The sequence below is a fragment of the Hibiscus syriacus genome, unplaced genomic scaffold (genome assembly GCF_006381635.1).
Source record: "Hibiscus syriacus cultivar Baekdansim isolate YM2019G1 unplaced genomic scaffold, ASM638163v2 tig00116962_pilon, whole genome shotgun sequence".
NCBI classification, from domain to species: domain Eukaryota; kingdom Viridiplantae; phylum Streptophyta; class Magnoliopsida; order Malvales; family Malvaceae; genus Hibiscus; species Hibiscus syriacus.
This window is the reverse complement of record NW_024063488.1, coordinates 6,624,702-6,641,477: the sequence shown is the minus strand read 5'-3', so window position 1 is coordinate 6,641,477 and position 16,776 is coordinate 6,624,702. Positions and strand designations below refer to the sequence as shown.

The 16,776-nt window shown below is 33.2% G+C and overlaps 1 pseudogene; it reads right to left on the bottom strand.

Annotated features, from left to right (window-relative positions):
• Positions 1-517: 517 nt before the first annotated feature.
• LOC120190554 lies at positions 518-16,655 on the bottom strand (annotated as a pseudogene).
• Positions 16,656-16,776: the final 121 nt, after the last annotated feature.

Below are 16,776 nucleotides of genomic sequence, written 5' to 3'. Positions count from 1 at the left end.
AGTGGTTGAAAATCTGGTTGAAGCTGGATCACTGCATATGGCCAGCTATTGATGAGATTTGAGAGCGCATCACATCTGGAAGTAATACTGGAAGAGTGAAGAGTGTAACAAAGAATTTCAATGTTTTATTGGTTGGGTTGGGCCATAGACAGAAAAGAAAAGAGATGTGTGAAAGTCAAAGGTAGCCAATCTAAAACAGACCAAGTTTCCACCGCCATGACATGTCTCGAAGCATCTTTGATAACCATTAATTATTGTTCTATTTTATATTATCAAAAGCCATTTCCCTTTTGCTACTCATCCTACCAATGATGGATTGTATATTGCTGATAAACCATCGATTCAAAAGTATTTTTGAATTTCTTTGAAAAACTAAGAAAGTTATCAGTAGGGGAAAGAGAAAGAGATCCGGTAGTCTCTATACAATACTTGATTAAAGCTTAATACCTATTCTTAAAAAGTAAAATTTTTATTTTTCTACTTTTACTATTTTTTAATAAATTTAGTCCAACTTTCATCATGTTAACATCGTGAGTTGGTTCACCTCAGCACCAACCTCATCTGGAAGCTCATTGAAAACGTCACGGCAAAACCCAGAAATCTTGGCAGCCATGACCTTCTCATACTCTATTCCCTTTTGCTGAAAGTAAAATAACTGATCTTCATCGATTTTGGAGGTGCTCGCTTCATGTTCAACGCGAGCTGAGCGATTCTTAACCTGTTAAATAACAACAGTCCAATCATAAGAAACAAAATGGAGCTCCTAGCTTCTTGATGCAACTACTAACAACAGTGAATCATACATAGTAATGTAAAGTAACTATTACAATACAAACATCAAGCAGAATTGTGTCAAAACAAGAACGAGAATAAAATTTTATCCCGACTGGCATTCCACTGCCATTTTTGGTAGGAGGTCGAATAAAGTAGCTAATATTGGTAAACATGACCGTGAGAGAAAAGATGGATATGGATTCAGAATATGGAGTGTAATCACCATTTTTACCTCTTCATTCCAGCAGTCCCTCCACGTTGCACATTCCAGCACCTTCCAGCAGCTACAGAAGCCAACTGCCCCCTCCACGTTTCAGCAGCTCTCCAACAACGACAACCGTCCAACACCTCACCAGCTCTCTCTCCTCGTTATAGCTCAGCCGCCACACCCACGACCACCAATGCTCCACGTCCTGAATCAATTCATCATCACAAAACAAAGGATAATATTTTATTTCTTTTCACATGTAAATTGGGGCTATAAAAACCCCAGAACAATTCAAAAAAAAAAAAGAGGAGGAGGAGCAAATACACAGCAAATTGAAAAGGAAAAAGCATTACAAAGGTTATTTTTACATTTGATTCATTTTTTCAGCATTATATTTTATTTATTTATTTATTTTCGGAAAAAAACAAAGTAAATTAAATTAAAAAAAAAACAGAAAAGAGAAGAGTTGAAAGCTTTGGATGTTCTGCCGTGTGAAAAATGAGAGGAAGAAGATGAATTTTAAGTTTATAAAATGTTTGGGTAAACCACACATCAGGTCCCTAGGCTTTAAGAGCTCATTACTTTATTCACTTAAAATAGGGAAAATACGAAATAATCCCTCTAATTTAGGAGGCTATTTATAATTTAGTCATTGCTATGCTTTAATATATATTTTAGGTAAATGACAGATTTAGTCCTTTAATTTTAATAATTAATATTTTAATTCAGAAAGCATGTTTTAATTTGTTTTAATTTAATTTTCGAATTTAATATAGTTTTAATTTTGTCACCAAATTAATAAATATGTAAAATAGCATAATCAGACACTAAAATTTTAATAAATTAATTACGAATTAGATATTTGTTTTTAATACATTTTAATTTAGTCATTAACTTTAAAATTATTAGCTTTTATTATATAGTTTTAATCTCATTTATTTTAGTTGTTGATTTAATTTTATATGTTTATTTGCAATATATTATTATTATTATTATAAACATATACATATAATAAATAATATTTTTTTATAATAATAAATTTTAATAATATTAAAGAAAAGGACTGTCTTAAAGCACCTAGAAGTCCGTTTTCTGTATTTTTTATCATATAAAATATATAATTTTTAAGAACATTTTTAATATTTATTTTATTTATTAATATAGAATAAAAGAGTTGTTAAAGCACCTAGAAGTCCTTTTCTATTCTTAAATAAATAAATATCCTATTTATATATATAATATATATATATATATATATATATATATATTATTGTATTTTAATTATTTTTATAGAAATGTTTTTATTAATATTTATTTACTTTTAACATCGAAGAAAATAACTGTCTTAAAGCACCTAGAAGTCTCTTTCTGATATTTCTAAGTAAATAAATATTTTATTTATAAAAATAAATAAATAAATAAATATATATATATTAATATATTTTCTTAAAATAAATTTGAAATAACATGATTAATAATTAAATATATTTTTGAATTTTTTCCAATAATAGAGACAAATTATAATTAATGAAGTACCAATTTTGGGCGTTGTGGGGGTGCTAAACTTTCCCCAAACGTAATCGACCACGAATCCCTTTTTTATTATAAAAAAGAACAAATTTTTAGTTTATACGCAGATCAGTTTAAATTATGTTTTCTTAAAAACTATTTTAAAAGATTATTTTTAGGTATTTGACCTACCTAACCCAAAAATGTCAATGTCGACTCCAAAATATTTCTAAAACACCATTTTTTATCCACATTACTTTTTCCAACCAAGTAAATTTCGTACCCGTGCGAAAACCGGTTACGACAGCTTGGCGACTCCGCTGGGGAGCTGGTCAAACTTTAAAATCAATTATAAATTGTCTCTATTAATTAAAAATTAAAATTCATATATTTAATTTTTAATTCTTTCTTTTCAAAATTTTTATATATACTTATTATTTTCATAATATTTATATGTATATTATTTTATTAATGTTTTATTTTATTTTTCAAGTATTTTATTTCATTATTTATGTGTCAGATTTAATTTTTAATTCTTTCTTTTCAAAATTTTTATATATACTTATTATTTTCATAATATTTATATGTATATTATTTTATTAATGTTTCATTTTATTTTTCAAATATTTTATTTCATTATTTATCTGTCAGAGGTTTAAACATTTATCCTCACACACAACACATGCATTGCATAAACATAATCTCTATAACTGAGATTTGTCCCTTTTAAGTGGGAGTGAAAGCGACGTCTTCGTGAGAATTTATTCTCCGTGTCAGACCTAGCAAGTAGCTTTCGGGGTTCATATGCTCTATGTCTTTGTGAGAATTTATTCTCCGTGTCTGGCATAAAGAAATGTGTCCCCTCAAATTGAACTCAGTCTACTTAAGTCTGTAGTGGACTAGGATTGAGGGTTGGCAGCCAAAGGGGCATCAACAAGGACAATTCGAGTACCTTTACTCCTAGAACTGAAACTCTGCATATAATAAACCCTAGAAATTCACCTGATCTAAGACAGTACTGAACCTTTGTTCATAGGTGTACACAAAGGAAAAATAATTTCTAACTTTTTGTCTTTTGATTTATTTTTTTTCCTTTTTCTGAATAAATGCCTACGAACTAGAAATCATGCGGTTAGGTTATTTTTTCCAAACAAAGCATGAAACTAGAAAGCATGAGGTTAGGATTTATTATATACCATGATAAATAAATTTTTTCTTTCTACTAACCATTTTATTTTTTCTTATTTTCCCATGCAAGTTATTTTTGCTCTAATTTGTTTATATTGTTTTCTTTTGTTTGCATTGCATGATCATGGCATAACCAAAAGGCGTTAACTGGAAATACTGTTCATCAAATTGGAAAGAAATCATAAATGGACAAAAAAAATTATGATCGAACAAAATATGATACAACCGTAGAATGGCATCCTGAGGGAACTCCGAGGATAGAGGAGAGCTAGGCACCCAAAGATCGTATGCCCATTAAAGAGAAAAAGGAGATACGAGAAATAAAAGAGCATATGTCCAAGATGATGGAAAGAATATCTGTTTTGACCAAAGGAAAAGAGATTCCGGCACAAATAGAGACAGTCGTCATTCGTATTCACAAGTTATCTGAAGATACCCAGGAAATGGTGACAACTGTAAAAAAAACTCCTAGAGATGAGAAGAAATCATGTAATCTGAAGTCGTCAAAGTTTAGTCTGCTCCCGACATCTAAAACTCAGGTTCAATCCAAGACAAAAGGCGGTTCTTATTTTGATGCTATCCTTATATCATATAAGGAGTTATATGAAAAGCTACTTGAAGCGCAAGAAGTAGCCCCGTACTACATAAAACCGTTCCAACCTTCGTATCCGAATTGGTATGACATTAACTTTTATTGTGAATATCATGCTGGAGCTCAAGGACATACCATCGAAAATTGTCTTGCCTTCAAATGTCGAGTACAAAGTTTTCTGGATCATGGAACCTTACAGTTTGTGATAATTAATCGACCTAGATTGGTAATTGAAGGTCCTGCTAGATTAATACTAAAAGTCTTCATAGGTAAGAGTATCAGTAAGGGCACCCAGAAAGAAGAAAATTTGATGAGGTCTGAGGCTCAAATACGTCATCTAAAGATTGCAAACGATAAATTGAGCACCAAAATGGAAACCATGCATGAAGATTTCCAGAAGGTCAGTAAAGCCTTTCAAAATACTGGCCTAGGAAACACCCCATAAGAGTGGATAACAGGGGTCACCAAACTGAAAAAGAACTGTAACATACATGAAGGATGAGCCAATAAGTTTTCTCATGATTTACGAGTTGCAGAAAAAAAGACACAATACATCTGTCAGTGAATTAAAAAGATGTCAAGTTGAAAATCAAAGGTTAAATATGGCTATGACCAATATGGAAGCATCATCAGCTTGAGATCGATACTGAATTAGAAGTCACTAAGACCAGAAACAAGACGTTAGAGAAATGTTCAGATGAGTATAGAGATCTTGTACAAGAACTTCTTGGACACAAAGGGTTTTTTACAAAACGAGCAACGCTGAGAATTGACACAAAATATGAAGGAAAAAGACAATGTCACGAATGAAGTTGCTGCTCAAGCAAGCAATGTGGCTTATAAGCTAGTGAACTTAGCTGGCTTCGCTAGAGAATTAAAGCAGATGGATAACTCCACACTTGAACATGAGTGGAAGTTAATTTGGCTTTTAAGAGAAATTAGGAGTAAAAGCCATCCCCTATATGCAAAGGTTTTGTTTGATGCACGGAAACTTTTGTGTTCAATGAAATCTGTTCTAAGATGATCACTCTTGAGCAACACCTTTTCATACATGCATTTACATTTCACATCTTTGCATTTTCGTTTTGTATTTATACTTTTATGTTTGTTTTTGTATTGCACAAGTTGCATTCTTATTGTTACATTCACATTTGCATCCTTGCATTTTTACGTTTGTATTTACAATTTCATTTTTACATTTGCATCTTGGCATAATTACATTTTGTTTCAAATTATTTTACAATATGGGAATAATTCGTGGAGGATTACATGACAGAATTTTTGAAATCAAAGTGAAGCTAACTTGGTCTTCCTAAAAAAATAAGATCCATGAATGAGATCTTAGCAAGGGTCAGTAGAATCGAGAAACTGCAAGAGCAACTTATTAAGACTCAACAAGAAATGATTGATCACGTAAAAAAGATCCAAGCTGATTCAAAAGAACAAATGACCACGTTAATGGATATGATGAATGATATGATCCATGGAGAGAAACCCTTAGAGGATTCCGCAGTGAAGGCTATGAATGAGGATCTGAATGATAATGATGAGTTCGACGTGATAGTGTATGATGATTACGAACCTATTAGTGAGTATGGTAATTCAGGACAGCTTCAAGATTTGGTCCCGAAGGGAATGGATAAATTAATAGTGAATGAAGAATCAATGAATGGAAAAAGTTCACTTGTGAGAGATAAGTTTTACCCAAAAAAAAAAGGACATAGAAAAGGGTCAAGGCTAGTCAAGAAGAAAAAGAATGTGCAGAGTTTTCAATTTCCTCCTTTCCACTTTTCAGGTGAAAATCATATTCAAAAATACTCTCAGCCAGCTTAACTACTCCACGACTTGTTCAGTCACAATGGCCTCCAAATGAGAATTGGACCTATAAGAATGTTCATTGGATAAATCAGACTGGAATTCCAAGTTGTTCAACTAAGGTTCCTGATAACCTTGAGGGAAATTTCCAAGATCCTTTAGAGCAAGCAATTCAAAAATACAAGGTAAAAGAAGGGGTTAAAGTTCAACACTCAGAAATTATTGCCTCGACTGAGACTAATGTGATCAAATCCTGTGAAGAATATCAGACACAAGAAAATGGGAAAGGAAATCAAAGCAAAAAGGTTCCCATGGATGTAATCAGAGATTGGCCTGTAGGCCTAAAATAAAAACTGGGAAGATGCAACCATGAAAACATCTCAAACACCCATATCAGACTTCTTGAAGCCAGATGAAACTTTGGGCAGTTTAGAGAACATGACAAATACTATGCCAATCACAGCTGCAATATGTGTTCAGAACCAGGACAAAGCTATTGTCACTAATAAAGATTGTTTTGAGCCCAAATTCCAACCGCTAAACAAGGAGATAAGATCAGACCACAAAGCTGCTAAGGAAGAAATAGAGATTGGTACGTTTGAGGAATCATCCAAACGAGCCCAGATAAGAGAAATGATCAAGAAATGGGGGGGCAAGTGAGGACAAAGACTCTGATCCTGTTACACACTCAACATTAGAGGAGTAATGATGCATAATAAATAAACAAGTGGAAGTGTTATCTACCACTGTAGTATCTTTCTATTTTCGGCATCTTGTTTGAACTTGTTTTTTGTTTCTTTCTCTGTCTTATGTGATAAATAAATTTTTGTTACTTTTATGGTTATGAGCAAGGACTTAAATTTTAATTTTGAAATTTTTGAGTATCAAGTAGATTAAATATTTTTTTCAAGAATTATAGATCTTTAGCAAGTGGTAAAATTATACATATCCCATCCAATGCTAATTACTTGACCCTCATTAAAATCAAATCTTGACCATACATTTATCTGAGACCTTAAAGTCGTCTACTTGTTTTGTAGACACCAATCCAAATTTACCTTCTCCGGTAGAGTTGATTGGTTCATTACCTTTCACTACATACACGACTTCAAAAGTCACACCTTTGTCCTTCAAACAAAACCATCATTTTGTACAGTGAAATCAAAAGACCTCAAAAGAACCAAACTTTCAAATTATCCGTAAATCTTCCTGCAAGAAGAAACGAGATGAGGCATCATGATCAAGTTATCAAAGATAATTTCGAGTGATTGAGGCATACTCAAAGAAGAAAGAAAAAAGATTGATATATTATGCATTAATTATATTATTTTCATATAAATAAAGATTAATCTTGAATATTCATCCCCCTGGGGATACATCTTTTTACAAAGGCTTCTGTGTATGAGATGACGAACGACATTGTTTCATTTATCCTTTCAAATATATGTATATATATCCCTTGTTAATCCAACTTTATTACAAAGGTAAATCTTCATGAAATGAAGAGAGTTTTGAACTACAAGGTAGATCAAATGCAAAGTGCTTGAAGATCAATCCATTCAAGAATAACGAAAGAATTTTCGAAATATAAGAGGAAAAGGAGGTTCTCAAAGCAATTGGAGTCATATACTCATTCAAAAAAAAAGGAAAAAATGAAAGAAAAAATTAAATCAAGATGGTTGACTTATTGAGCTTCAAGCTACAAGGTTGATCAAGTACAATAAGTTCAAAGATTCATATTCAACAAGAAGTAAAAGAAATGCTGGAGATAAATAAATCTTATGGAAAAACCCCCAGCAAAGCAGATCCAAGTCAAGCAAGGCAAGATTAAAGGCATCAGAATTGATCCTTGGTTCAATTACCCTTAAAACACTTGTTTGAGCCTTTTTATCCCTTTCTTTTATAACCATGAACCCTGGCCTACGTTACGTACCTGAAAAGTCCATTCTAATCATACATGGATTTCTATGTGAAAGGGACTATCTTCATATTTCATTCCGCCTCTCAGGATTGATTTTTATTTACAAAATTGTTTTTTTAAATCTTTAATGAATGATATGAAAAATGATAAAAGGGGATTCAAGATGTAAATTTTTAAATAACATCTTGGAACCAAAGGAGGATTCGAGTTGAAAACCTGAAAAGGCGGCTCGAATATTGAATGGTGCAACAACGACATAAGAGACGATCTTAAGCTCTTGATAAAGCACCGCACATCCCAAAGACGTTCCTGAGATTCGGGAACCAAGAAGTATCTCCATCATATGAGATAACAACCCTTCCTTCAAGATAGTAGAAGCTCAAATAAGACATATATGCTTGATCAACCTGAGAGACCTTACTTTACCAGAATCAACCTACACCTCAAATCAGTCAATAATTTTGACACTTGCCATAGGACTATGATTTTTGAATGATTTGAAAGAGTAGTTGATTTATTTAATATTCTTTAAATTCATGCTTATGATTTGATTCTATTGTGAACCTGTGATAGGCAACATTTTACCAAATTCTTTTATTCTTCGATAAAGAAATGAGAAAAAAACATTTTCAAACAAAACAGTCTCAAATGAGGAAAGTCCTTGAAGCAAGTTGTTTATTCTACCTCTATTGTAGAAAAAAAACGATGCTAGAATAATGAAGCATTTCACTTTCTTGAAAGCAAGTGGTCCAAGAAACCAGAAAGTCTGCAGAATTGAACTTGTGGCGATCTCCTGTGACATCATTAATAACCCATCAAGAAAGATTATAACTTATCTCATGCTGAGGGCGATAAGCATCACCAGACAAATTATTTTCCCCAGCCATCAATCCATGTTCTCTAGAAAATTACATCACAGAGCTATAAGTCATATTAAGGTGTATTATGGGAATGAACAAGTCCACCAACTGTACTATGGTTATACCGTGGTGCTAGCTCAAGTCTTGATACATCATTGCTGCTTCTTTCATGCCGATCATTTTCTTTGTCAAGATGATATCCATTATGTCCTGCAAAAGATTGCTGAATTGAAATCTAAACTTGCGGCACATAATATGACATTGGAGCGGATTCTACACTTGTATACCTTTCATATTGGGTAACATTGGTTACATGATTCCAAAAGTAAAGATAACCAGTTTTACTGTCAATTAAACCTTTCCATGGTTCGGGAAGAGTGGGATATAGCAGTGAGTATCTTAAAGCAGCAGAAGAGGCAGTCACTGTAGCATTCAGTGCAAGAAAAGACACCAACAAAAATCCTCGAGTCCATCTTGATGATGTTTAGTGCTTCCATTAAGGTTGTTACATGGGATGCTACCTACAACTAGGTCGAATCCGCTAAATCTACTCATTAATTGCTCTAACTGATCATCATTCAGTTCTTGCTCATCTGTTTTCAAAGGTATGCCAAGACATTAAAAGGCAACTTCTGCATCACTGATTCCAGAGAAAAGAGATAAGATATTGATACCAACGGGGAACATGTCTCTAGCAGATCCTCCTCATCGTGTATGGTTTTTAAGGAAACCTAGAAGCATTTCCACCTCATCAGGTTCAAGTGGAACAACTTTATTCCTTCCAACCCATACTAGATTCCATTTTCGGCACTCATCAAGACCATACTTATGTACACTCGAGGATGGCTCATCATCACAAGCTTCAAGAGCGTTGTGGATCATTTCTGTCAATTTGGCACTTCCTGTACATGTTTGTAAACAGTTTAACCTTGTTCGTGGATACTAGGAAGGCTATCATTTTGTCAATGGAAAAGCATCATGTATGGTGTGTGGAGAAAGCAGAATAAGAGGAAAAATGTTCTCAATTGGCAGATTATGAATATAGCCATTTTCAATGCAACAGTACAAAAATACTTCGAATCTACAAATTCTGGCTCTACATCGTGTAAGTACTGTGACATTTCGACCCAAACACCAACTAGAGCAAGTGACACATTCTCATAGAAGAAATAAGAAGGCCCAATAGCATCTTCTGGAAGTGTTCTTTGAGTTATCTGATTTGGTTCGATAGAAACCTCAAAACCAATCATTGAATTTAAAAGATGAACTGCATGATCGTCTTCATTAAGAAGCTTATTTTCAAGCTTCTTCTGCTTATTCCATTTCCAAAAATCATAGCCCGAGTTTTGTCTTTCCTTGTAAATGGGGGTCATTACATAATGATTTCATATCTTCTACCGAAAGAAGTGCGTCAACAACCTTAGCCATTTGAGCAGCACATATAAAATCTGTCAACTCTGCATCCGGACCATATCTCTCCATGGCTATTGAAGCCTCAGCCTCTGAGTACCCCATTTTCGTCAAGTATGGCAGTTTATTCTTCTCATCAGAATCAGAATTCATGATTTCATCGGTATCAGAAGAACTATCAATATCTGTGAAATCATCTTGGAAGATCACTTCATAATCAGATGAGTAGTTATCAGAATCAACATGTTGTATGGGTGCAGACTTTTCAAGAGCCTTCACTGAAAACAAGGTTCACTGTGTCAACCTGAAATGAATTACCAAGCAATTTACACCATTCTATCCAATTAGATCCCTCCAGATCTAAAGAATGGGCACCTCATTCAGAAGAGGCACATATCTCAGACATATCTGTCAGAATGATTTATTACTTCTTAAGTTTGTGATAACATAAAGAGAATTCCTCAAATTACTTGATAACAATGATGTTTTGTAATACCAGAATGAGAGCATTCAAGATTAACAGATTTCGGGCACAGATAGAGCCACGAGTACCCACAATGGGGCATTAGCAAAATTAGACCTCGTGAGGATCATGATATTGAAATCAAACAAACATTGAGAGTAGACCTTACAGTTTAGAAGGTCAGGGGCATTGTGAAGGCCCAATTCAGAAAAATCCATATGGGACATCTTGAAAGCTCATTTCAATCAGAAATAGAATGGTGTGGCATTTTGAAGGCTCATAGTAATATGAATATTTGGACATTCTTGGAGGCTCATCTCAGCAAGAAGTAAGGTTGAGCTCACTTTTAACATCTGTATCATCAAATGATGGGGCATGATGAAAGTCCCTTTCAATCCGAATAAAGAATGTTGACGCATTTTGAACGTTTGTATCAGCAAATGTGGGGGCATGCTGAAAGCCCATATCATCTTATGAAAAAATTCATTGATTTGAGCAAAGATTTCCAATGAGACAAAAGAAATGAAGAATGAAAATGGTGAAATAGTGACAATCTAACTGACTATACATAATTGCTTCATTCATCAGGCAGTTACATTATGATCATGTTGTTGAACAAATATCTACTCAGCAAGTGTGGTTTCAAATACTCAATCTTCTTAACAAAGTGTCACATGACAGCGTGTTCTTTGTTAAACTACATCACGGTTGCATGGATAAAGACGGTCCCCAGGCAAACTACTCGATCCCGGAAACAGTTCCTAAAGATGTCGGCTTTGAACTTGGTCTTTTGTGTGTCAGTGATTATCGAAATTATTTATTTGAGATTCCTGGAAATTAATTTCAACCATACTGTTGAGGTTACAAAGCTGTTTTACACATTAGTTCTTGTCTGAATTTTATCCTTATTCCCATTGTTATTGGGGTTATCATTGCCAACTAGGCTAAACTGAGTTTTCATCCATTTGGTTTTATCATGTACGTTTCATCCCAGCGGCAAGAATTCCATGGATATCGTTCTGTACATGGCTCTTATAGCTGAAGTGTTTATACTTCCTACAATGCTCGTTATGGAATAAAATGTGGCAGAAGCCACAGGAAAAGATGAATGTGTTATCAAATGTTTTATGAACATCTGGGCAGAAACCACATGAGAGGATGAATGTGTTGTCAAATATTTTACGAACCAGTTATTCTGATGATAAACCAATGTTGTGATCATATGTTTTCCATTTGTTGATCCAAGATGAAGTTTATCTTTTTCAACCCCAAGGTCAGAAGTGAGATATGATGAAGATTTCTTTCCAAAGAAGGGAAACAGAAATTTGAACAAAAAAAAATTAGTTGAGCCAACTAATGTCGAACGACAGATTGTTGTTAAGCATCTTAACATGATATAGTCCAAGCTGCCTTGTTCGAGATCCAATTATATGTGGAGACATGAAAAGAATTAGGATAAATCCTCCTTAAGATATGTTTCAAGAGTCAAATCAGAACAGACTCTACTCTCCTAATTAATCCCTGTTGAGTCAGGCATATCTACATCTACACTCTTCAAAGATGATAGATTTTCTTTTCAAAGATAAAAGTTTTATTGAATTTCTACACAAGTCCAGATAAAGAAAGCCGATGTTATCAAAGACAAAATGGGGCATCAATGTCATAGTTCTGACTACGGCAAGAGTTCCATAAATGAAATATTTTTTCTGAGACTTTCATGAAACAAATAAGACATAAAGATTGCTCTTCCAAATCAAAAATGCCAGCTTAAAATGACATTTTGACCAAAGTGAAGGAAGACGAGTTCACCACTTTGAAATCAAATAAAAATGAACTTAACATTCATGCATCATATTTAGGCATTTGCAAAAATAGGTGCATTTTCATTCATTTTATCCATGTTGAATTTTGACAGGAATTTCAAAGATTTTAGCAAAGATTCAAATCCATCACTTGATGGATCAGCATTTCCAGAGAAAGTTCATAATGAGAAGAACTCATCTGAAGAGGAAGAAGAAATTCATAATGAGAAGAATTTGTTCAACATTTTGCTTCAATTCATCACTCGATGGATCAGCATTGTCAGGTAGAAGTTCATAATGAGAAGAACTCATCTGAAGAGGAAGAAAAAATTCATAATGAGAAGAGCTTGTTCAACCTTTTGCTCAAATCCATCACTTGATGGATCAGCATTGCCAGGTAAAAGTTCATAATGAGAAGAACTCATCTGAAGAGGAAAGAAGAAATTCATAATGAGAAGAATTTGTTCAACATTTTGCTTCAATTCATCACTCGATGGATTAGCATTGCCAGGTAGAAGGTCATAATGAGAAGAACTCATCTGAAGAGGAAGAAGAAGTTCATAATGAGAAGAACTTGTTCAACCTTTTGCACGACTCTATTACGGAAAGAGATAGATCAACATCAACTTTTCAGAGAAAGTTCATGATGAAAAGAACTTATCTGAAGAGGAAGAAGAAGTTCATCCGAGAAGAACTTGTTCAGTCTTTGCATGATTACATCACAGAAGGAGATAAATTATCATCCCCAGTGAAAAAATTCATAATGAGAAGAACTTATAGCTCAGAAGTATAAACATTTCAAGCTAAAAATGGTGTTTTATGTCTTTGCTCCATTCCTGTTCCACAACAACGAGCAAAGAGAGGCAGCTGTAATCACCATTTTTACCTCTTCATTCCAGCAGCCCCTCCACGTTGCACATTCCAGCAGCTCCAGAAGCCAACTGCCCCCTCCACGTTTCAGTAGCTCTCCAACAACGACAACCGTCCAACACCTCACCAGTTGTCTCTCCTCGTTATAGCTCAGCCGCCACACCCACGACCACCAATGCTCCACGTCCTGAATCAATTCATCATCACAAAACAAAGGATAATATTTTATTTCTGTTCACATGTAAATTGGGGCTATCAAAACCCCAGAACAATTCAAAAAAAAGGAGGAGGATGAGCAAATACACAGCAAATTGAAAAGGAAAAAGCATTACAAAGGTTATTTTTACATTTGATTCATTTTTTCAGCATTATATTTTATTTATTTATTTATTTTCAGGAAAAAAAACAAATTAAGTTAATTAAATAAAAAAACAGAAAAGAGAAGAGTTGAAAGCTTTGGATGTTCTGCCGTGTGAAAAATGAGAGGAAGAAGATGGTTTTAAGTTTATAAAATGTTTAGGTAAACCACACGTCAGGTCCCTAGACTTTAAGAGTTCATTACTTTATTCATTTAAAATAGGGAAAATACGAAATAATCCCTCTAATTTAGGAGGCTATTTATAATTTAGTCATTGCTATGCTTTTATATATATTTTAGGTAAATGACAGATTTAGTCCTTTAATTTTAATAATTAATATTTTAATCCAGAAAGCATGTTTTAATTTGTTTTAAATTAATTTTTGAATTTAATATAGTTTTAATTTAGTCACCAAATTAATAAATATGTAAAATAGCATAATCAGACACTAAAATTTTAATAAATTAATTACGAATTAGATATTTATTTTTAATACATTTTAATTTAGTCATTAACTTTAAAATTATTAGCTTTTATTATATAGTTTTAATCTCATTTATTTTTGTTGTTGATTTAATTTTATATGTTTATTTGCAATATATTATTATTATTATTATAAACATATACATATAATAAATAATATTTTTTTATAATAATAAATTTTAATAATATTAAAGAAAATGACTGTCTTAAAGCACCTAGAAGTCCGTTTTCTGATATTTTTTATCATATAAATATATATTAATTTTTAAGAAACATTTTTAATATTTATTTTATTTATTAATATATAAGAAAAGAGCTGTCTTAAAACACCTAAAAATCATTTTCTAATATTCTTAAATAAATAAATATCCTATTTTTATATATATATTATTTTATTTTAATTATTTTTATAGAAATGTTTTTATTAATATTTATTTATTTTTAACATCGAAGAAAAGAGCTGTCTTAAAGCACCTATAAGTCTCTTTCTGATATTTCTAAGTAAATAAATATCTTATTTATAAAAATATATATATATATATATATATATATATTCTTAAAATAAATTTGAAATAACATGATTAATAATTAAATATATTTTTAAAATTTTTTCAATAATAGAGACAAATTATAATTAATGAAGTACCAATTTTGGACGTTGTGGGGTGCTAATCCTTCCCCAAACGTAATCGACCACGAATCCTTTTTTTATTATAAAAAAGAACGACTTTTTGGTTTATACGCAGATCAGTTTAAATTATGTTTTTTTAAAAACTATTTTAAAAGATTATTTTTAAGTATTTGACCTACCTAACCCAAAAAAATCAATGGCGACTCCAAAATATTTCTAAAACACCATTTTTTTATCCACATTACTTTTTTCAACCAAATAAATTTCGTACCCGGGTGAAAATCGATTATGACATAGAGCATGACAGTTAGACACGGATGACAGGAAGTTGAATAGACAGGAAAACACATGTATGCCAAAATATCAATCCAAAAGCTCAAGTTTTTTGCAGTAGTATATTACCACAGGTAAACAGAAAAGCAAATAAAAGAGAGGGGAGTCACCTACTTACCCGAAATGATACAATCATAAAAAGGAGCTAATAAAAACATGTACGGACACACATAATTTAACATAATATAAGGGGAAATAGCCAGAAAATCAATATACGCACCTGAATGTAAGGATAGGTGTTTGCAGCAGCATTATTGCGAGGAATTTTTAGCATTCTCTGCCTTTGATTGAACCTGAAACCCTTCGAGATAATCCTACTTCTTGAATTCTTCCCCTTGTGTATCGTTTTTGTACCCGTGTCGGCCTGCTGATAGTTATTTGTGGGTACTTCCAAGTTATAGCAGACCTGTCTCCACCTGGGTCCAAGATATCTTTGATCGATCTCCAGCACAAAGTCCACGCTTAGTAACAAAATTATAAATCCCACCATTTCCTTCCTCATCACCGCATACCAATTCTGCACAGTGCAGTATTTAATCTCTGCACCCTCAGCACAATAAAACTCAACAACAGCAGCATTAAGCTGATTCCTATCATAAGAAGTTGCCGTACATCCTTCTAAATACTCCACAGAACTTCCCTCATCAGCAACAATCAAAGCCCTCTCAAACTGTCCAGTTTCCAATGCATTAATCCGGAAATAAGTTGAAATCGGCATAGGGCATCTTGTATCCTTTGGAATATAACAGAATGACCCATTACTAAAGACAGCTGTATTAAAGCTATCAAAGTACTTTAGAAGTTCAGGATCAGCCTCATCTAAGCTATTCAAAGTTGGCTTCTTTTCGGGTGCAGAGTAATAACAAATATCCTGGAAATTAATAGGCGGGTATCGATTATCAGACCATTGGGTTCATTCAAAGTTGGCTTCTTTTCGGGTGCAGAGTAATAACAAATATCCTGGAAATTAATAGGCGGGTATCGATTATCAGACCATTTGGGTTCTTTCATTTTCAAAAATTTCTCATAAGCATTCAATCTAAACCCCAGCATCCAATCCGGTTCTTCCTTCAGAGAAAAAATTAAACGAATTGTCTCTTCAGAAAGCCCTTTGGGTATCGCAAACGAAGTGATGTCCACAGCAAAGCCAATTTTTTTTTATCATAATCACGATTTCGAAGAATTTCCCGGATTTTGTCATCGTAGGACTTACCTGATGAAGAGCTCGGATCGGACGTGAGGGTTTGAGGATCGAAACCAACATCTGCTCTGACCTTGAATATACTTGAGTTTGGAGGTTTTGGGGTTATGGGTTTCACGAAATCGAGCTTTGGGAAGAACGTGCTTGGTTGTATCTGGGGAAGGCTAGCAAGGAAGACATGGTTACGGATGTGGTTTCAGCATGGAGAAAGAGGGCAAAATCGGTGGGAATAAAAAATAAACGTAAAATTAGAAATGGATTTTTCTTGGCTACGATATTGTTAGATGATCTCGTGGACAACACGCACTCACGACGAATTTATTGTGGAATAGACTCATATTATTTTTAAATAAAATT